The sequence below is a fragment of the Oratosquilla oratoria genome, chromosome 17, assembly GCF_046742065.1.
Source record: "Oratosquilla oratoria isolate Oo_2021 chromosome 17, ASM4674206v1, whole genome shotgun sequence".
Classification (NCBI taxonomy): Eukaryota; Metazoa; Arthropoda; class Malacostraca; order Stomatopoda; family Squillidae; genus Oratosquilla; species Oratosquilla oratoria.
In genome coordinates, this window is record NC_134793.1 from 45480828 (window position 1) to 45503327 (window position 22500).

At 40.2% G+C, this 22500-nt stretch overlaps 1 protein-coding gene across 1 annotated transcript in view; it reads left to right on the plus strand.

Annotated features, from left to right (window-relative positions):
- LOC143034203 (uncharacterized) overlaps positions 1-22500 on the plus strand; it is a 185835-nt gene that overhangs the window by 83077 nt on the left and 80258 nt on the right. The window contains exon 2 of the mRNA XM_076200146.1: positions 14943-14999. The gene's annotated coding sequence lies outside the window, so the exon portion shown is untranslated. The remainder of the gene's footprint in view (positions 1-14942; positions 15000-22500) is intronic.

Consider the following 22500-nt stretch of genomic DNA (forward strand, 5'->3'; position numbering starts at 1 on the left):
CATGATTCTGTAGATGGTCAATAGGTCACCTCTCTCTCTTCTTTGCTCCAGTGTCGGTAACTCCAGTTTAGCCAATCTCTCTTCGTATGATAGGTTTGCAAGTGCAGGTGCCATTTTTGTAGCTGCTCTTTGGATTCTTTCTATTTTCTTTATATTCTTTTTGGTACTGGGGGACCACAATGTCGCTGCATACTCTAATCTAGGCCTTATCAATGTAACCAATATTTTTTTCATCATGTCTTCGTCCAAGTATGTAAACGCCACTTTTATTGATCTTAGCAAGTTGTAAGTCTCCCCGACAATTTTGTTAATCTGTATATCATAGGACAAGTCGTTCGTGATAATTACTCCCAAATCTTTTTCGGATCCTACTTTCTTTACTTCTTTGGTTCCAATTGTATATTTTCCTGATATTCTGTTTTTGCTTTTTCCAAACTCCATTATGCTACACTTCTTAGTATTAAAGTCCACTTCCCATTTCTGACTCCAGTTCCATACCCTATTTAGGTCTTCTTGCAGTGCTTCACAGTCCTCATCAGTTTCTATTTTCCTTAGCAGTTTGGCGTCATCGGCAAAGAAGCTCATGTAGCAGTTCACGTCCTCATCCATGTCATTCATGTGTGTGTGTGTGTGTGTGTGTGTGTGTGTGTGTGTGTGTGTGTGTGTGTGTGTGTGTGTGTGTGTGTGTGTGTGTGTATGTGTGTATGTGCGTGTGTGCGTGTGTGTGTGTGTGTGTGTGTGTGTGTGTGTGTGTGTGTGTGTGTGTGTGTGTGTGTGTGTGCGTGTGTGTGTGTGTGTGTGTGTGTGTGTATGCGTGTGTGTGTGTGTGTGTGTGTGTGTGTGTGTGTGTGTGTGTGTGTGTGTGTCTGTCTGTGTGTGTGTGTGAGTGTGTCTGTGTGTCTGTATGTGTGTGTGTGCGTGTGTGTATTCATTCTTCGGGCTTGCCCCGCAGTAGGCCTGTTTTAAACACAGAACACGGAAGCCAATAAATGGTTGAAGCTGGGTGCTGACACTTCCACGATTTTCTATTGCAAGGTGCGGAATTCAATTGCAAAGAGCTCTTACAGAGAGAGAGAGAGAGAGAGAGAGAGAGAGAGAGAGAGAGAGAGAGAGAGAGAGAGAGAGAGAGAGAGAGAGAGAGAGAGAGAACAAATCTTTTGGTCAGTTGGCCACCGAGCAAGGTCACAATTCTGACCTCGCTTCACGTGTATTGGCAGAGTGCTACCTTAACGAACATCAGATGGAATGAGCTTTTGTGGCACTTAAAGCTCAAGTTGACATCCCTGAGCGTCCGGGTCTGATTTGGTGTCAGGTCATTTTAGTCAGTTTGGGGAAACCGGATGGTAGTAGAGGACTGAGAGAGAGAGAGAGAGAGAGAGAGAGAGAGAGAGAGAGAGAGAGAGAGAGAGAGAGAGAGAGAGAGAGAGAGAGAGAGAGAGAGAGAGAGAAAGTCTCTGCTGTATGCAATGGATCTCAACTATGTATGATTATATTGTTCTCCTTCCATCGTGACCTTCCCGAGTTAGGACTAAAGCTTAGGTCATATTTCGTAATTTCACTTAAAGGAATCTTTCTTCAGGGTTCTATAAAGAACGAGGAGTAACTTCGTTACAGAATGGGCCCCAGGAAGCTGAATAAAGTCGATTGGTGTTTACCAGAACAAGAGGAAAATGGGAATCCCAATGTGTTCAGGGACATCATATATCTAATCTAAACCTGCTTTTCAGCGGTCATAATGACACAATTGTCTTTCGTGTCAAACGCATCCTAACTATTGATTTTTTTTCCTAAGTTATGTACAAAATATCCCTTTCCACATTGGTGGACATTAAAGGGGGTGTTAGGTCAGCGTCGTATACACATTCTAACACCTAATCAATATGGTCGAGCTGACTACACTGATCTAAGACTTTATTAACAACCACGGCCATTCCAGCCTATCAACTACTTGGCATGCACCACTTCTCACCTTATATACAATGTCACCAAGCGGTCCTGCAGTGGACCATTTAAACTGAAAACAAACACACACACACACACACACACACACACACACACACACACACACACACACACACACACACACACACACGCACGCACGCACCATTAGTAATCATTAGTTGAGTTAAATTCTCTACCTGGAATAGACAAAGAAAACGAGCCACAAAAGGATTTTGCTTTTTATTCGTTTTGGCTGGTTTACTGTCTAATCAGCGTACTAAAAGAGAAACTCACGGTTTCTTTTCAAATTAAAAATGATCGGATTCGGGCTTCATTTTCGTCTGGAAAACCCATTCAAATGTTTTATAAGATTATTATTCTGAGTGTGCACACTTAATTGTCAATTCTAATTAAATACTGAGGTCTACGTCTAGAGACGCATTCGTTATGTATACATATATATATATATATATATATATATATATATGTAGGTATGTGTCACGTTAAAACCACTGTTGGAGTAGAAAAGACTGGAGACGGGGAATCTATATATTTCGATTGTAAACTGCAATCCTCTTCAGTAGATATAAATAAGAGTAAAGAGATCTACTTAAGTAGCACCCTGAACATGAGAAAGGGGAACATTGGGAGAGGTCTCTACCCTCAGCTCACTCCGTATGTGAGGTCAGGAGGCAAATGTGTTTTTAATAGGCTGGTGATGAAAAGTCCTGAAATTATATCCGGGGACCATTGCCCCTTTGAAATGTTCATATTGGGCTGGTATTCAATTATAGTAGATTCTACCATTTTTCTCCTAAACTCACATCTGGATTTATAAATAAGCTCAGCTTTCTCCCAATCTAAACAATGTTTGAATTGCTTAACATGTTGAAATACAGCTGAGCTTTCTTGTCCATATTCAATGGAACGTTTATGTTCGATCATCCTAGTGTTCAAATCCCTTCCAGTCTGTCCGATGTAAACTAAGTCACAACCTTTACATGAAATTGAATACACCCCTTGACTATGCTCTTCTTTCAACCTTTGGTGGACATTTACCACCTTTTTATTAATGGTATTACGGTAATAATTAATTAAATTTAATTTGTCTTTGGGAAGAAACTTGGTCGAAGGAATAAATTGATCAGAAAAGGGAACGATTAAGGAGCTCTTGTCCAATGAAAAATTTAGAGGAAATGGGGGCGGTGTTGAAAGAATTGGATCTCGCTTGGCTGAGGGCTTTGACCAAGAACCAATCTGGGTAAGTTATATAGACACGGTAAAGGAAACATGGACTGGAGGTGAAGCTTTTATTTCTGACGTTTCGTCTATCGACTTTCTCAAAGCTTCACCTCCAGTCCATGTTTCCTTTACCATGTCTATACAACTTGTTCACATGGATTTTCATCTGGGTAAGCTAATTTACTAAGTTGAAATTTTATTATATTTAGTTATCCTTCAAGAAACTGGGGGCTGCAAATTCTAAGAGCTCGAAGAAATAATTCTGAGGCGACGCTACTTTTTACTTTGTCTGGGTGACTGCTGAAAAAATGAAGATAACTACCAGAATGGGTTTATTTTCTATAGACGGTAAAAGCAAGCTTGTCCCCGTCACGAACAATGAGAACATCTAAAAAGGGTAGCTTACCTTGTTCTTCCCATTCACTTTAAACTTATTATTGGAGGCTAACGAATTTAAATTAGCAAAAATGTTATTAAATGAACCCCAATTTTCATCTCAAAGAGTAAAAATGTCATCTACGTATCTAAACCAAACCATGTCTGGGGGTTTAATGGTTGGCAGAAGAACAGACTCAAAGTATTCCATGTACAGATTGGCCAGTACAGGAGAGAGATTTGAACCCATGCTACAACCAAATTTTTGTCTAAAAAAAGAATTCTGAAAGGAAAAAACATTTGAAGTAACACAAAGGCAAATAAGCGCAATGATTTTTGTAACGGGGAGTGGGAATTTGTCCTGAAATGGTTGTAGCTTGGTTTCCAGGAAGGATAGAACGTCATCAATACAAACATGTGTAAAAAGAGAAATCACATCCAGGCTAAGCATTTTTCTACTAGAAAAATTCACTTGTTTTAATTTTGTGATGAAATCCTCTGAGTGTTTTAAATGGGAATCGGAAAAAGTACCAACAAACGGGGATAAAAGGTTTGCTAACCATTTGGAAAGCTTGCTGGTACAAGATCCCCGGTTGGAGATAATAGGTCTGAGGGGAATATCAGTTTTATGCAATTTTGGAAGGCCATAGAAATAAGGCAACTTGGGATTAACCACTTTGAGTTTCAAAACCTCTTCGTCTTTGGTGATATTACGAACTTCCTTGTTGAAAGTGGCAGACATGTTTTTAAGTGGATTTTTACTAAGTTGCTCATATGTATCCGTGTCATTTAGAAGGGCCATGGCTTTATCTATGTGACTGTCATGGTCAAGAATAACTATTTCACTGCCCTTGTCTGCCTTCGTAATAATAATGTTACCCATGCTCCTAATTACTTTCAAACTATTTTGATATCTAATGGGAAGCCAATTTCTCTTATCAAAATTAGAAGTCTTAGGTCTTGGAATGAATTTTGCCCTCAAACCAGAGAAGCATCATGCTATGGACTTTCTCGTTGGTTTTGATAAGTTCCTAGCTAATAACAACTATAACAAAATTTCATTATGTTTAAAAGGGTCTCTTCTGCAAGGCATTGTGGATTTTTTAAATAAGAGAAATGGGCTTCCCATTAGATATCAGAATAGTTTGGAAGTAACCAGGAGCATGGATAACATTATCATTACGAAGGCAGACATGGGTAGTAAAATAGTTATACATATGTATATATATACATATATGCATATATGTATATATATGTTATATATATATCATACATATATTAAATATGTATATATATATATGTATATATATATACTGTATATATATATATATACATATTTTCATATTTTTATATATATGTTATATATATATCATACATATATTAAATATGTATACATATGTTATATATATATTATATATGTATATATATATAATATATATATATATATGTGTGTGTGTGTGTGTGTGTGTGTGTGTGTGTGTGTGTGTGTGTGTGTGTGTGTGTGTGTGTGTGTGTGTGTGTGTGTGTGTGTGTGTGTGTGTGTGTGTGTGTGTGTGTGTGTGTGTGTGTGTGTGTGTGTGTGTGTGTAACATACATACTCCCTCACCCCTATCCCCCACCCACTCCCACTCATGCATCACAACACCATCATCCATACACAACCATTCTCCATTCACCCCTATCTTCTATCCTCTCCCGTCCTTCCTCAACAGATATTTCCCTCTTTCCCAATGCCCCTTTTACCCCATCCATCCATCTCATCCTAGGACGTCCCCTCATGTTTACTCCTTCCACCTCTGTCTTCCACGCCTCCTTTACTAATCTTTCTTCACTCATGCTTTCCATGTGTCTAAACCATCCTAATACTCTTTCATTAGTTCTATCCCCCAACTCCCTTTACACCCCTGTTCTCCCCCACACCTCCTCATTTCTTACACTATCCAACCTAATGACCCCTATCATACTTCTCAAGCATTCCATCTCAAACATATTCAACTTCCTTCTTTCACACACCTTCCCAAACACTGTCATTAACTTCCTCAATCCCTCCTCTGATCCCACTACAAGCACAGTGTCATCAACAAACAACAGGTGGCTTATCTCCCACTTTTCTCCATTTTCTTCAACCATTTTCAATTCCTGACCCACTACCCTTTCATTCACCTCTTGTACCACCCCTTCCATGTATAAATTGAACAGCCAGGGCGACATAACACATCCCTGACGTAGTCCCATCTTTACCTCAAACCACTCACTCTCTCCATTTCTAACCCTAACATAAGCTCTACTACTCTCGTAAAAACTCTTGACTGCTCTTAACAGCTTTCCTCCTATCCCATATATCTGCAGAACCTCCCACAGTGCCTTCTTGTCTACCCTGTCATAACACTTTTCCAGATCCATAAAAGCCCAAAAAACATCCTTACCTTTTCCTAAATATTTCTCACATATCTGCCTTACCACAAAAATCTGATCTACACAACCCCTTACTGTCCTAAACCCACACTCTTCCTCATCAATTACTCCCTCTGTTCCTCTTCTAATCCTCTCAATCAAGACTCTCCTATAAGCCTTCCCAACTACACTTAACAAGCTGATACCTCTGAAACTACTACACTCACACTTGTCCCCATTTCCCTTGTAAAGCGGAACTATACAGGCACTCCTCCAGTCCTCCGGCACTCTACCCTCTCTTAAACAAACATTAAATAACATCACCATCCAGTCCACCATAACTGTACCTCCTTTTTTCAGACATTCTTCATGGCATCCATCCAACCCAGGTGTCTTACCTACTCTCATCATCTTAACAGCTGCTTTCATTTCATCCTTCCCTATTTCTCATAATGGTCATTTTCTTAGCGCTTCCCACTCCAACTACCTTTCCCTCCCTATCCTCCTTCATATTTAGCAACTCCCTAAAATACTCTGCCTACCGTCCTCTCACTGCCTTATCTTCCATTATTATCCTTCCATCTACACCTTTTACCTTTTCTCCTCTATTTGATTCGCCTACTCTTCCTCTTTTAATTTATTTCCAAAACATTTTTTTTTTTACTTTCAAAAATTTCTGTCATAATTTTTACCCCATCTCACATCTGCTCTCCTCTTTGCCTCCTTTATATTATGTTTTACTTTGTACCTCTCATACGATTCCCTCGTCCTAATTTGTAATCAATCTATGACAGCCTGCTTCTTCTCTTCTACACCCATCTTTGCACTCTCATCCCATCACTCACTACCCTTCCTTCCTTCTATTTCCTCCCGTCCTCCTTGTTCCACACATCATCTTTGCAAATCTTATGACTCCCTCATTGAACCATCTCCATTCCTCCTTCACACCTAGTTCTATCCTTCACTCCTCTCTCAGCTTCTTCTTATACTCCTCCTTTTTTTCTCATTTAAGCAGTTCACTCTAAGTACCTCCCTACCTTCTGCCCTTTTCCTCTTTATTCTCCAGCCTCAACTTACCTTCCACCAAAAAATGATCTGATATTCCCCCACTCTCTCCCCTTAGAACATGTACAGCCTTAACTCTTCCTACTATACTCCTGGTTACCGCCATATAGTCCATTAACGCTCTATCTGCCACCCTTCCATCCACCACCCTCTCCCATGTGTACTTATGTTTGACTCTCTTCCTAAACACTATATTTGTTATCATCAACTCTCTTTTGAGACAATCTCTTTCATCAACTCTCCACTATATATATATATATATATATATATATATATATATATATATGTATATATATATATGTATATGTACAAATATATATATGTACATACACATATATATACATACATATACATACATATATATATATATGTGTGTGTGTGTGTGTGTGTGTGTGTGTGTGTGTGTGTGTGTGTGTGTGTGTGTGTGTGTGTGTGTGTGTGTGTGTGTGTGTGTGTGTGTGTGTGTGTGTGTGTGTGTGTGTGTGTGTGTGTGTGTGTGTGTGTGTGTGTGTGTGTGTGTGTGTGTGTGTGTGTGTGTGCGTATGTGTATGTGTTCGGGAATAACTGGAGTCCATGAGCCATAGTTTAGTAGAAAGTAAACGCTGGATTCGTCGTAGAAAAGAGTTTAATTCCGACGTTTCGAACCCCATCCAGGGTTAGTCTTCAGGGATATACATAGGCATATAAAGGAAATCATTATATATCGGCATGTGTGTCACCCTAGGAAAGGTCTCCCAGGCGGCAGTTACAAATATCCAAAATTGTACAAAATGTGGATTCCGTAGGAAAATAACAATGCAAATAACAATTGTAATACTCTTAGTTACACACAGTAGTACTCCTGAACGACTAAACAACTTAATTACCGGGACTAAAGCGGCCGGGCCTAACAAACATCGAACCAACCATTTGGCGAAATCGGACAAAATCCACCCTCCTTATCACTGCTGGTTATGAAGTCCTTTTCTCCACCCTCCTCCTCATTTCTTTGTACACGACGTCCAAAGTGACTCTACGGTTTATACTTCTTTGATCACTGGACCATGCTTCCAAAAATAATCTTACTCCTTTTCCGCCGGCTTTGTATCTGACTCCCGCATTTTATCAGTCCATTTCATTTATTCGGTCCTCACAATGTCCAAGAATCGCCGAGCTCTTGTCCTTTCTATTTACTACCCTCCGGTGTTCTAGTACCCGTGTCGCCAGCTTCTTTCCTGTCTCTCCCACGTTATGTGCATCACAACATCTGCATTCGATGTCGTATACTATCCCAACCTGATCTCCTTTAGTTTCTTTCTCCTTCACCTATGTCAGAAAACCGTGCAGAGTGTTCATTGGTTTGTGCGCAACCGACACCACATGTTTCTTTAAAAGCCTGACCGTCACTTCAGACGGTCCTTTTTATGTAGGGCACCGTAATTCTGCTAGTGCTAAGGGTCTCCCGCCTTCCGCGTTGTTCTCTTGTCTCGCTATTCACCTTCTCACCACTGCTCTTGGGTACCCATTGTCTTTAAAGACCTTCCTAAGGTGGTTCTTCTCCTCCTTGATGTTCTACCCCGTAGGACAAACTTTCCCCGGTCTCGACCATAACGTTTTGACCACATTTCTCTTGTGGGCAATCGGGTGGCAGCTGTCATAATCGAGTAGCCTGTCTCTGTGTGTGCCCTTCCTGTACTCCCCTGTAGCCAAACAATTCCCCACTCTCGTAACCAGTACATTCAGGAATGGTAGTTTCCCATCTTCTCCTTCCATTTCGAATTGAATGGCCTTATCTATGCCATTTAAGAGGTACCCACATTTTCAGAGATGTAGGTGCTGCTGTCATCACCGCCTCCTCGAACTGCTACATTGCCATTTCTGCCATTATCACCGAAATTGGTCAGCCCATTGGTGTTCCAGCCCTCTGGTGGTAGATTTTGTCCCTGTACCTTAAGAAAGTAGATTCCAAACACAAATTGACTAGTCCCATAAGCTCCTATGGGTCCTCCGTACTCTCAATACTTTTATATTGTTGAGATATCATGGGAAGTGTGAGAAAGCTAGAGAAAGACGACAGGGTTCTGAGTTTATTCCTAAGTAGTTTCGTGGGTGCGCTCGCGGCGCACACAAACACACACACACACACACACACACACACACACACACACACACACACACACACACACACACACACATACTAACACACACACACACACACACACACACACACACACATACACGCAAACGCACATACACATACACATACACACGCACGCACATACATACACACACCACACACACACGCACGCACATACATACACACACCACACACACACACACACGCACACACACACACACACACACACACGCGCGCGCGCGCGCACGCACATATACACACACAAACCACTCACATACCTACACATACTTTATATATGTATATATATGGGTATGAGTGTGGTATATTGAACTACAGTGTATTTCGCAAATTAATGGTGGCTGGTAAGCCCAAGCCTGAGAATAATCACAGAGGTTCATCTTAAATGGGTTTATAGTCTTCCGTAAGTTGAGGCAATTTGGATAATGGGGTCATTAGAGATTTTTTTTTTTTGGGGGGGGGAGAGGGCAGGAATCTTTTTACACTGAAAGTGCCGTGACGAAGCCTTTAGAATTTATTTTTTGTCGAAGACAGATGAGTTTTCTCCAGTTGGTGGAGCCTTCAACATATCATTTGTGGTACAAAGCCACACTTCTCGCGCTCGACTGCTGTGAAGAAAATCGTCCCCGTTTGTTGAAGGGAATGAAATCATACAGGAAACATCACTGTTGTTGATAGGTTTTCAGTCATATATAAATATATATATATATATATATATATATATATATACATATATTTATATATATATAAATATATATATATATATATAATGTATATATATATATATGTGTGTGTGTGTGTGTGTGTGTGTGTGTGTGTGTGTGTGTGTGTGTGTGTGTGTGTGTGTGTGTGTGTGTGTGTGTGTGTGTGTGTGTGTGTGTGTGTGTGTGTGTGTGTGTGTGTATGTGTGTGTGTGTGTGTGTGTGTGTGTGTGTGTGTGTGTGTGTGTGTGTGTGTGTGTGTGTGTGTGTGTGTGTGTGTGTGTGTGTCTATGTGTCTGTGTATCTGTGTGTGTATACACACAAACATAAATTCATACATACAGAAACAATAAAAAAAATGGTTTGGTTCCCTTATTTTCTTCGATGAGCTATATATTCTTAGCATTCGATATAGTTATGTTCGGCATACTCTTCCTCTGTAATCTTTTGCAAACAGCACCACACAGAGCAGGGCCCGACAGATGAGGCTGGATTATCCCCACCGATTCATTACATACCGACATTCCACTTTCGTCCACTCACAAGAATTTAGAGAAGACGAAGGTGGAATCCCTTTGGGTCGTGTCAATTTATCGTCCATTGACACCCACCTTCCACTCTCACTCTTGTCCTCTCCCTTTGCTGTCCATACAAATCAATAAAACCCACCAGAATGAAACGTAGGAAGTTGCAAGACGTACAAGAAGTATCTCCTGCTTCAGTGAATCAGTCTACATGTAATATTCCTACTGCTGTTGGACGACTTTATCCAGTTGAGTAGGTGGAAGACATAATTGAGTTCCCATCAATCGAGATCTCATTCCACCCCCTTTCAATCGAATAAAATCGTCTAACATTAGCCAGAATAAAGTCTACAGTGGATGACACAAGCCTCTCCACACTTTAGTCTCAGTCTCCAACTCCACTCTAAAGACTGATCAAGTCCACTCCTCGAATTCTATCTGGGCTCCAGTAAATTCACCTACTGTGATCTCTGGACTGAGTCCACTTATTGTAATCTCTGCTCAGACCGAGTCCCACACTCAGTCCGTTTAGGACTGTTTGTTTGGACTCTGAGAACTCTCACCGAGCCCTCCGTTTGAAATGAGCAAATCCTCTCAATAAACAGGCCTCTTGAGGTGAACGTTCTCATTACACCATCCATTTGCACAGTCAACTCGTGACTGAGGAGGGAAAGGTGGCTTTGGGCTTTGGGCTTTAGGCTCTGGTCATTGGGCTTTGACTGTTTTTATTTGGTCTTTGGCCAATGAGCTTTCAGCTTTAAGATTTGGGCTTTGAACTTTGGCCTTTCTGTTTTAGGTTCCTGGGCTTTAGGATTTAGGTCCCAGGCTTTAAACTTTGGCTTTGGGCTTTGGGCTTTGGGCTTTGGGCTTTGGGCTTTGGGCTTTGGGCTTTGGGCTTTGGGCTTTGGGCTTTAGGCTTTGGGCTTTGGGCTTTGGGCTTTGGGCTTTGGGCTTTGGTTTTTGGGTTTGGGCTTTGGGCTTTGGGCTTTGGGCTTTGGGCTTTAGGCCTTAGGTTTTAGGGTACGGGCTTTAGATATTAGGCTTTGGGCTTTAATCTTCGGGGGTTTGGGCTTTAAGCTCTAGGATCTAGGCTTTGGTTTAGGGTTTGAGTTTTAGGACTTAGGATTTGGCTTTAGGCTTTGGACTTTGGATTTAGGCTGACTTTTGTACTTCGGGATTTGGGGTTTCAATATTGTGCTTTGGGATTTTGGGCTTCGGGCTTTCAACTTTGGCTAGGAAACGCTCGCTTTCCTCTCAACTTGACGTCAATACGGTAGGATTGATGGATCCCCTTCTGATTAATACGTTAGTGATGGAAAAAACGAGATGGAGGCTTCAGCTAGAGGAGCTATTGGGAGGGGGAGGGGTAGGAGGAGGAGGAGGAGGAGGAGGAGGAAGAAGAAGAAGGAAGAGAGAGAAGAAAAGGCGTGGGAAAGGAGAGGTAGTGGAAGAAAAAAAGTTGGAACAGGAAGAAGTAGGAAGGCTTGAAAGAGGAGGAGAAAATGGATGGAAGGTGGTTGTGAGGAGGAGGAAGAGGAGGAGGGAGAAGGTGAAGAGGAGGTGAAGGGAGGAGGAGAAAAAGGAGGAGGAGGAGGAGGAGGAGGAGGAGGAGGAGAGGATAAGGTAGGAGGAACAGGAGAAATAGAAGAATAATGAAAGAAAAGGTTTATTTGTTTTGTTATCATTTGTCCGTTTGTTTGTTATTATTTGTTTGATTCTCATTTATTATTAGTTATATGTCAATTCATTATCATTTACTATTTTCCTGTTTATCATCTAACTATACCTATGCATTTATTTATTTTATTTATTATTTACATTATTTTTTTTTATTCATTTATTTGTTTATCATTATTATGATTTTTTCGCATCCGACCTAGATATGGACCAAAAGGTCTCCTGTCGGTATGCTCCGCCTTTGTAATCCTTTGTTTTGTAAAAGAAGGAAGATGTGGAGGAAGATGGAAAGAAGGGTGAAGGAAAATAAATAGGAATGAATAAAGAGGAGGAAGGAGAAGATTTGGAGGAGGAAGAGTAGGAATAGAAAGAGGAAAATAAAAAAAGGAAGAGGGAACAGGTGGAGGAGAACAGAGGAGGTGAGTAAAAATAGGAAGAGGATAAGATTAGAAAAAAGGGAGAAATGTGAATGAAAGAAGAGCAAGAAGAAAGGGAAGAGGAGGAAGAATAGGAAATGGAAGAGAAGGAAGATGATGGAGAGAGGAAGGAAGGGGAGAGAGAATGATGGAAGGAGAGAGAGAGAGAGAATAAGAAGTAAGAAAAGTGGAAAAAAGGAAGAGGTGGAGGAGGTAAAAGAAGAAGAGGATAAGGAGGAGGAGAAAGAGGAGAAAGATAAGCTTATGAGAAGAGAAGGAACAGTGGAAGGAGAAAGAGTAAGAAGAAAGAGAACAGGAGAAAAAAGGAATGGATGAAGGGGGTAGAGGAAGAAGAAGGGGAGGAGGAGGAGGAATAAGAGGCTAAATAGGAAGTGCGAGAGGAGAAGGAGGAGGAAGAGGAGGAAGAGGAAGCACCCACACACACACACACACACACACACACACACACACACACACACACACACACACACACACACACACACACACACACACACACACACACACACACACACACACATACACACACACACACATATATATATATACACAAACGCACAAATACACACACACACAAACACACACACACACACACACACAAAACATATACACACACAAACATACACACACACATACACAAACATACGCACACACACACACACGCACACACACACACACACACACACACACACACACACACACACACACACACACACACACACACACACACACACACACACACACACACACACACACACAGATCACAACAAAATAGAATAAAAAATTTACCCATCCTTCCTGGCTGTCACTGGATGCAGACAGGCTGACATGGCGTCTAGACGAGTGTGGACTTCAGTCTCATAATCGAATCCCAATTTGCCCTAAAAGCAGTGCTGTGCTCCCGCCCGAGAGTTATGGGAGGGACCACGGAAGTAATGGGCTTACCACCATTATGGTTGGGGTGGTGAGGCAAAATACTGGGGCTAAAACACACCTATGGATAATACACACTTTCACACATACGCGCAGGTACTAAAAACTTATGGTAGTTGGCAGGGGTGGATTTTTTTTTCCGGAGGAGGGGGAGGAGGGAGGGTGTGTGTGGTAGTGAAAATATGTCTGCTCAGAATTAGTAATTCAGGCAGTGATGAAATGCCATGTGCTAGGAGAAGCTTCCGACTTCGTGTTGTGACAAAATGTCTCATGCTTGGGCTTGTGGCGTTTTTTGTCGCGGGCTTGAATTTGTGGGGTTATGTCTCATGCTTAGGTTTGTGGCGATTTTTCTCATTCTTGGGATAGCCCTAAGGTCATCTGCTTACATATTTAGATTTGGGCTCAACTCTTTAATGTATAATGCTTTTAAGATTGAGAGGCGTCTATCATCTGTACATATTTATTTTCAAAATATCAGTGCTTTCTTCTAGGATGTTTCTTGTTAATGTTAAGCCATGAACTTCTCTTAAATGGTTTTTAGGGGCTCCTGATGTCAGGTGATATGAAAAGGAACGAATAATCTCATTGTCGTCATTGCCTATGTAGGTGGAGGGGAGGGCTTCACAGTCCCCTCATGCACAAGTAAACCTATAGATGACATGTGGTTTCTGAAGTTCCTTTCTATCTTGGTGGAAACTGTTTTTAAGGAGGTGGCTGGTCTTCCTTGTATCATAATAAATCACTAAGTTAATTATTTTCTCTGGGTTAGCTGGTTTAATGTTTCTCTTTATGCTGATGAAAATGTAGATTTATAATAGATGTTCTTTTTTCCTATATTTTGATTATTTTTATTACCTTTGTACCAGCCACTCATTATTTTCCTGGTCTGGTGGTTAATATCTTTCTCACTCAAGCCATTATTGATTAGCACTTGGGTGGAGCGCTCAATTTCATTGTGTACTTGTTTCCATGTGCTACAGTGGGTGAGTGCTCTTCGGATGTGTGTGTGTGTATATCTCTGAGGGTACTCATTAGAACAATTAAGGCATTGTTTATGATTTGTGTATTCAGTGTACACTTCTGTGTTAAAAGAATGCTCAGTTTGTTTCACTAGGATATCAAAGAAGGGCAAAGCTCCGTCAACAGTATCTTCCATAGTGAAGGTGAGTTCAGAGGTCTCTTGTAGTAAGCGTCGTAGTTTTTCAGCTGAAAAACTACACCTACTAAATATATGTACAGTTATGTATATGTATGTATATATATATATATATATATATATATATATGTATATATATATAATATATATGTATGTATACATATATATATATATTTATATATGTATACATATGTGTATATATATATATATATATATATATATATATATATATATATATATATATGTAGAGAGAGAGAGAGAGAGAGAGAAAGAGAGGAGTGAAGAGAGGGGGTGGGAGATACACAGTATATTAGATTATTTCAGTGAATATTAGTAAGAATACTTATATCATATATATCTTTTCAGAGCATTCGGGAGCGTCTGTTGATTTGAAACCCATCACCTGTGTACAGTTGAACAAAGGTAAGTTCATTTGTTATTACACATGGAAAACGTCCGTTTTGAACACAAATATCCAGAAAATGTTGGCGCAGACATTAAGTACATACACATGTGGCTATATAATTTAGTTAAACTCCCCATTACGTGTAATTGGTATACTGGTTTCTTGTTTCTAGTGTAGACCTTGGAACTCCCTAGTGTAGGCCCTAAGGTCTCCTGTAGTCTACCTCATTCTTATGTTCTTATGCAAAGTGAAAGATAGAAAAATAAACAATCTTTCCAGGTTTGTCCGAAGATAGATTAAACATTCTGAATCAATATGAGAATCCTTTTGTAATATCATAATCTCAAGTTTACTGTTTGATTTTCTATATAGATGCAAATTCCTTTATGGGTTTCTTTACATAGCCTATAGTGTCCAACACCATTACATGAGAAAAGATTCCAGCATCTTTATCCTAGGAAATTAATTTCCAACGTTTTCACATTTCTCAGAATATCAGTTTCCAGTAATTTTGGGAGCTTTAACCTTCATCTTAAAAAAAAAAAAAAAAAAAAAAAAAAAAAAAAAAAAAAATCATGCATGCAAATGCCTTATTTGAATGGAAAGGTATAATTATGCTGTCAGTTCTCAATTTCATTTTCTTGCTCCACACTACACCAATGCCAAGTGCATCCAGCTAATTAAAAAATAACGAATGAATAAATAAATAAGTGAATGAATAATGAATAAATAGATAAATAAACAAGATAGAAAAAATAATTATATTAGTTCCATCCATGCCAACTTTATTTAGGCTAGCGTCAAGCGGTTTCATTCGTGTGTGTGTGTGTGTGTGTGTGTGTGTGTGTGTGTGTGTGTGTGTGTGTGTGTGTGTGTGTGTGTGTGTGTGTGTGTGTGTGTGTGTGTGTGTGTGTGTGTGTGTGTGTTTGTGTGTGTGTGTGTGTGTGTGTGTGTGTGTGTGTGTGTGTGTGTGTGTGTGTGTGTGTTTGTGTGTGTGTGTGTGTGTGTGTGTGTGTGTGTGTGTGTGTGTGTGTGTGTGTGTGTGTGTGTGTGTGTGTGTGTGTGTGTGTGTCTGTGTGTAATAATAATAAAATAATACTAAAAGGTTTATTTCAATAGAAGTAGTGCACTGGCAATAGTACAATGCAAAAGCTGATTAAAAATATAAAACTTAGAGTATATACACGGTACAAGTTTACATAGAGTTGATTATGTGCACAATGGATGGGATGGCACTGTTTTTGTAGCGGTCAGTCCTTGGCGCTTTGATTGGTACGAGCCTATTTCTGTGTCTAGTGGCGTGGCGAGGTGGTGGAGCGTCGGGAGGGAGGAAGTGACGGTGTCTAGGGTGGGAAAGCAGGCTTTCCCCAAATTTCTTTAGTGCCTCACCGTGCCGCTGGGACACCCTAGATAGAGTAAGGGTGGTAAGAGCGTGGTCGTAACCGCTGTACTCCACGCCCAGGATGATCCTGCACGCTCTCTTTTGTACCCTCTCCAACTTTTGTCTCTGTGTGAGGGTGAGTGAGCTGGACCAGGCTGGTGAGGCATACATGAGGGTGGGGAGTATGAAGGTTTTGTAGACCTCCTGTAGCTCAGATGTAGGTGTTCCTAATGACTTTAACCTGCTCAGCATATATAGTTTGTAAGACGCTGTCCTGACTATGTTGGTGACATGTTGTGTGTGTGTGTGTGTGTGTGTGTGTGTGTGTGTGTGTGTGTGTGTGTGTGTGTGTGTGTGTGTGTGTGTGTGTGTGTGTGTGTGTGTGTGTGTGTGTGTGTTACCTAGTCGCATTTACCTAGTTGTATTTTCGGGAAGAGTAGCTACGCTCGTGGTGTCCCGCCTTTGTATCTCGCAGTGTCTAGTTTGCTTTTAAACTCATGAATGGTTTTTGCGCACACTATTTCCTTGTCCAGTTTGTTCCAAGTGTCTACCACTCTATGTGGAAAACTGTTTTTCTTCATATCTCTTCTGTAGCTATGTTTTTTATTTTCTTTCCATGTCCTCTTGTGCTTCTCCTGTCCCAGTTTAACAAGTCCTCTCTATCAAGTATTTCTGTGCCTTTCATGATTCTGTAGATGGTCAGTAGGTCACCTCTCTCTCTTCTTTACTCCAGGGTCGGTAAATCCAGTTTAGCCAATCTCTCCTCATATGACAAGTTTGCGAGTGTGTGTGTGTGTGTGTGTGTGTGTGTGTGTGTGTGTGTGTGTGTGTGTGTGTGTGTGTGTGTGTGTGTGTGTGTGTGTGTGTGTGTGTGTCTGTGTGTGTGTGTTACTGTGTGTGTGTGTGTGTGTGTGTGTGTGTGTGTGTGTGTGTGTGTGTGTGTGTGTGTGTGTGTGTGTGTGTGTGTGTGTGTGTGTGTGCGTGGGTGTGGGTGTGTGTGTGTTTGTGTATGTGTGTGTGTGTGTGTGTGTGTGTGTGTGTGTGTTTGTGTGTGTGTGTGTGTGTGTGTGTGTGTGTGTGTGTGTGTGTGTGTGTGTGTGTGTGTGTGTGTGTGTGTGTGTGTGTGTGTGTGTGATCCACAGCTATTTTCCTCCCGGAAGAGAGCTCAGAGCTCATATATGACCGAACTCTGGGTAATACTATGACCTTACATGCACACACACACACCCAACTCCTCGCCTACGAGAGTTGGAGTAACGATTCGCAGCGTAGCTATACTGAAATTATTTCAACCCTGGACGGGATTCGTGTGTGTGTGTGTGTGTGTGTGTGTGTGTGTGTGTGTGTGTGTGTGTGTGTGTGTGTGTGTGTGTGTGTGTGTGTGTGTGTGTGTGTGTGTGTGTGTGTGTGTGTGTGTGTGTGTGTGTGTGTGTGTGTGTGTGCGTGTGTGTGTGTGTGTGCGCGCGCGCGCGTGGTTAGGGTTGTCAGACTGGAACAAGGGCTTCATAAATTACTCTTCCTTCTTTCAGAAAAAACGAGTCTAGAGTTCCATTCATCCGCATTTGTGTCCGGAACGCTTCGGGTCGAGCGTTAGAACAGAAAATTAAAATTGTATTTAAAAGTCTCTATTTTATTTTTCAAATATATTCGTTCATTTGCATTGGAAAGTAAGTCCATGACTAGATAAAATTTAATTTATGGTTAGTTGTGTTATATGATACGGATTAGAAAAAAAAAATCACAAACAGGGTCCTCAATCGACTGATGTCACATTAACCACTGATGCCATTTTGCGGGAATTTTCCACAAATTTGTGGAAAAGTTTAAACTGCTTAGCATTATTTTTGTGTAGAATCTGAAGAATTATATGTTGCAACGAACTTATTTATGTATATGATAATTCCTTCTCTCTGTGGGAGGAAAAAAACGTGGAAATCCAGATTTCCTTGTGGGAATTTTGTGGACAAAATCTCACTCATTTTTGGGAACTGGCATAGATCACAATGGCAACACCACAGAAAACAAGATAACTAAATTACTCTCTGGGAACAAACCCTCCTCTAGTTTAATCAAAGCCATTTGACGAAAAACAAAACGACTTTACGTCGTCAACGGCAGTGTAAAAAGCTACTCGTAGTAATGGGTTTGAATTGGACAAATTGAGATTGAAGAAGGAAATAGACGAAAACTGATTTCCTACAGAGTGGTTGATGAGTGGAATAGATTTGGTAACTATGTAGTGAGCTGTGGAACTATTGGTTGTTTTTAAGAAAAGATTAGACAACTTTATGGATGGGAATGATAAGTGACTAGTATAGGCCATATGGTCTCTCGCAATCTCCCTCATTCTTATACTCTTATTGTGATGTTTGATTCTTTCGTCGAGCAGTTAGAATAGATAATATATGAGCCTTAACTATTAATGGAAGTGCTGAAGTGAATCTTAAACTCGTTTCACACGTATCGACTTTTCGCCGTGTGCCGTCTACGACATGACGCCGTGCTCTCAAATAACCATGGGTGTCTATGGACTCTCTCACACGTCACGACCACGTGTGGAAGCATCCTTAAACACTCATGGTTATTTGAGAGCACGACGTCGTGTCGTGGACGGCGCATGGTGAAAAGTCGATAGATGAAGAGAAATCTTCTAGCGTAACCAGAATAAAATATATAGATAATGTCTATATGACAAAAGGGTTTTAATGAGATTGTTTGTAACTAATTTTAAAAAGTGGTAATACACCAGATAAATTAAATTAGATTTGTAAGTGGATACTGTCCACTGTATTTATCTAATTGTTTGGTCACATACCTGGAGGAGAAGGGTGAGTGTGGCTATGCCCTGGAGTGTCTCTTTTCCATCCCCTTTCCCTCTCACTGCTCGCTGACTAGTTGACTTCTTTAAGGGATCATCGCCAGCGATAGTTCGAAAAATTCTAGTACATGAATGAATTTTAGATAAACATTTCAAAAGAATCTCTATGATGGTGGCAACACTCATACAAAGTTATACAGCTGCATTTTCTTTCTATTTTTTATACAGAATAAAATAGATAAAATATTGGCACCCTCTGGCAACCCCATTGCACAAAAAAGCATTCTGTATATTGAAATAGCGTCAACATTTCTATAGCTATTTCATTTTTTGCTACAGAATTGTGTTTATGGAGATATTTGGCAATTCCTCCCACCAGCATACCCCACAAAGGCAGTGGACAGGGCACCAGTATTCTTGAAAAGGTCAAAGGAAGGTGATGTCGCTCCTGGATCTCTCACCATATGCAACAAGTTTTATTCCTTGCCCTGTATTGTTGCTGTGATCATGGGGAAATTAACAAGAAACAAGAGAGTGAAGCGGCAGAATATAGAGAGGGCCCGTGAGTGCCTGAAATAGAAACAAGAAGAAGGAAAAAGAAAGAGGAGAAAAGCAGCAAAGCTGCGCCCAGCACTCCGCAAGCATTTACTAGCCACGCCCACCTTACACCTCCTCCACCCACGCCACACCACTCACCCTCACCTCACACCTCATCAGCAAAGAAGAGGAAATTGGAGATTTGCTATACATCTCAACCATCAAACAAATGGTCGCGAAAAATGTTCTCGAAAATTTAAATCACCCGTCCTGTAAAGTTTATGTTTTTGTTCTTTCTGTTGTGATATCTTCGGTGTTCTTTATGGATTTTTGTCATTTTTGTTTTAATTTGAAAGTAAACATCATGCTGTTTATTTTCTACAATAAAAAATAAAAGAAATTTGATTTTTTTTATGAAACCTGAATTTTGTAATTATTCAGAGAAACAAATTAATAAAAAAAATCAGAGGTATTAGTTTGAAAAAAAAAATGTATTCAATATGATTTGTTCCCCAGACTCTAAGCTTTCATTTCATACCAAACTGAATGATGTGGAAGGATTTTCCATTAAGTAATTAGAGCTTCAATACAGCTCACTTTATCTTCGTTAAATATTCACTATACCTTATGTATACATGGGAGGAACACAATACCCTAATGTATTACACACTAATGTAAGGGGTACTTATACCTATATTCATTAAACCCATAACTATATTCATTAAACCCATATTTGCTGTGCACTAAGCAATACAATGTTAATATCTTAGGTAAAAGAAAATCTATGCCGTTCTCAGTCCCCATGGCTTGGCGTGAGAAAAAAAAAAAAAAAAAAAAAAAAAAAAAAGTTTGACAAAAATTGCTGGTTTCTTAAAGAAAAATAAATCAAAGATCACGTACCCAAACTGTGAATCATCAAATAAACCAGTACCACATGATGAAGCAAACCCGCCACCACTTCCACCACCAATGATAACAGACAGCAGTTCTTCTGAAGATTCCACTAGTAATATAGCAACAGAGAAAGATGGCATATATATTCCAGATGCAGATAATTCCCCACATCTGTTAAGTCAAGAGGAACTAAATGACTTGGTGCGTCATTTGGAATTACCAAAAGAAAAAGCAGAGTTGCTTGGTTCCAGACTTCAAGAATGGAATCTTCTCCAGCCAAACACCAAAACTTCTCGCTTCCGCCATCGCCATCTGCAGTTTTCATCATTTTACTCACAGGAGAATAACTTTTGTTTCTGCCCCGATATCAATGGTCTAATGCAACAAATTGACTGTTTCCATGATCCAGAATAATAGACTCTCCATTGACTCTAATAAAGCTAGCATTAAAGCTGTCTTACTACACAACGGCAATGAAAAACTTTCATTACCAGTAGCACATGGCACTGGTCTTAATGAACCGTATGAATCCATGAAACTGCTGCTAACGCTTATCAAATATAAGAAGCACACATGGGATATTTGTGGCAACCTTAAAGTTGTATCATTACTTCTTGGGTTGCATTTGGGCTACACGAAGCATATGTGCTTTTTGTGTCTATGGAACAGCAAAGATGACAAGAACAACTACAAAAACATGATTGGCTATCTAGAGCTGAGTATGTTGTTGGTAAACATAATGTGAATCATCCAGCCCTTATCGACGCTCACAAAGTACATCTTCCACCACCTCACATTAAACTTGGCCTTATGAAGAATTTTGTAAAGGATATGGATCATCAAGGTAGTGGTTTCCAATATTTAAAGGATAAATTCAGAGGAATATTGACAGATGCTAAACTAGATGCTGGAGTTTTCACTAGGCCACAGACCCGCATAGTCATCCGGGACTCATCGCTTCCATCTAGCTTAAATGAAATGGAACTGAGTGCATGGGCATCGTTTGTTGAAGTTGTAAGAAATTTTCTTGGAAACCATAAATCTGAAAACCATTGTGAACACATAGAGAACATGCTGAAATCTTATGAACAAATGGGATGTATAGCGACGAGCATGGTGAACGTTTCCATCATCAGATCTCCGTTATGGAAAGTAGATATCAAGGTAATTTTAATTCAAATATGATGGGAGATTACTGTTGGTTCCTGCAGAAGGAGAGCTCGTCATCCTATAAACGATGAATGAAGAGGAAACACCAAATTTTCACTTAAGAACAGGAATGTCCTTTTGCCATAACAACCAATGCGTTGTGGGTGGATAGTTGGGTGCAGGGGTGGCAACTCCGCTAATGGAAATTCACTGCCTGTCTTAAGCCAGAAAAAAGGAGAAAAGACACCCATGTTAACATTATTATTTAAGTATGCCTAAATAAAACTCCATATGGAAAAGTAGCTTAGACTACTGAGCGAGTGGGAAAAAATGAAAAATAGGATTTGTCATTTACAGAAAATTTGGACGTGATAGAAAAATTTAGACATCAGATCTGATATCAGCATTATCAGTTTAGTAGAAATAAGCAGATTACGTGTCTGTAACAGAAAAAAAAAAGTTGAAATATGTTGCCTAGTGTTATAGACGTTAAAAAATAAACATGGTAGAGTTGACCGTTATATTAGGCGCGCGAACAATTCTAAATTTGTGTTCCACTTTTTTCTTCTAACAACTAGAAAAATGAACTTTCACAGTAACAGATGCATCACGATATTTTGTACTGCAGTTCGCAGACAATTAGAGCTGACGCGCAATTTGTCTATTCGTCAGTCTTGCAGCCATGAGAAACTGAGGAAATGAAAACACAAAAGAGTGAGAGTTCTTGTTTATGTATAGA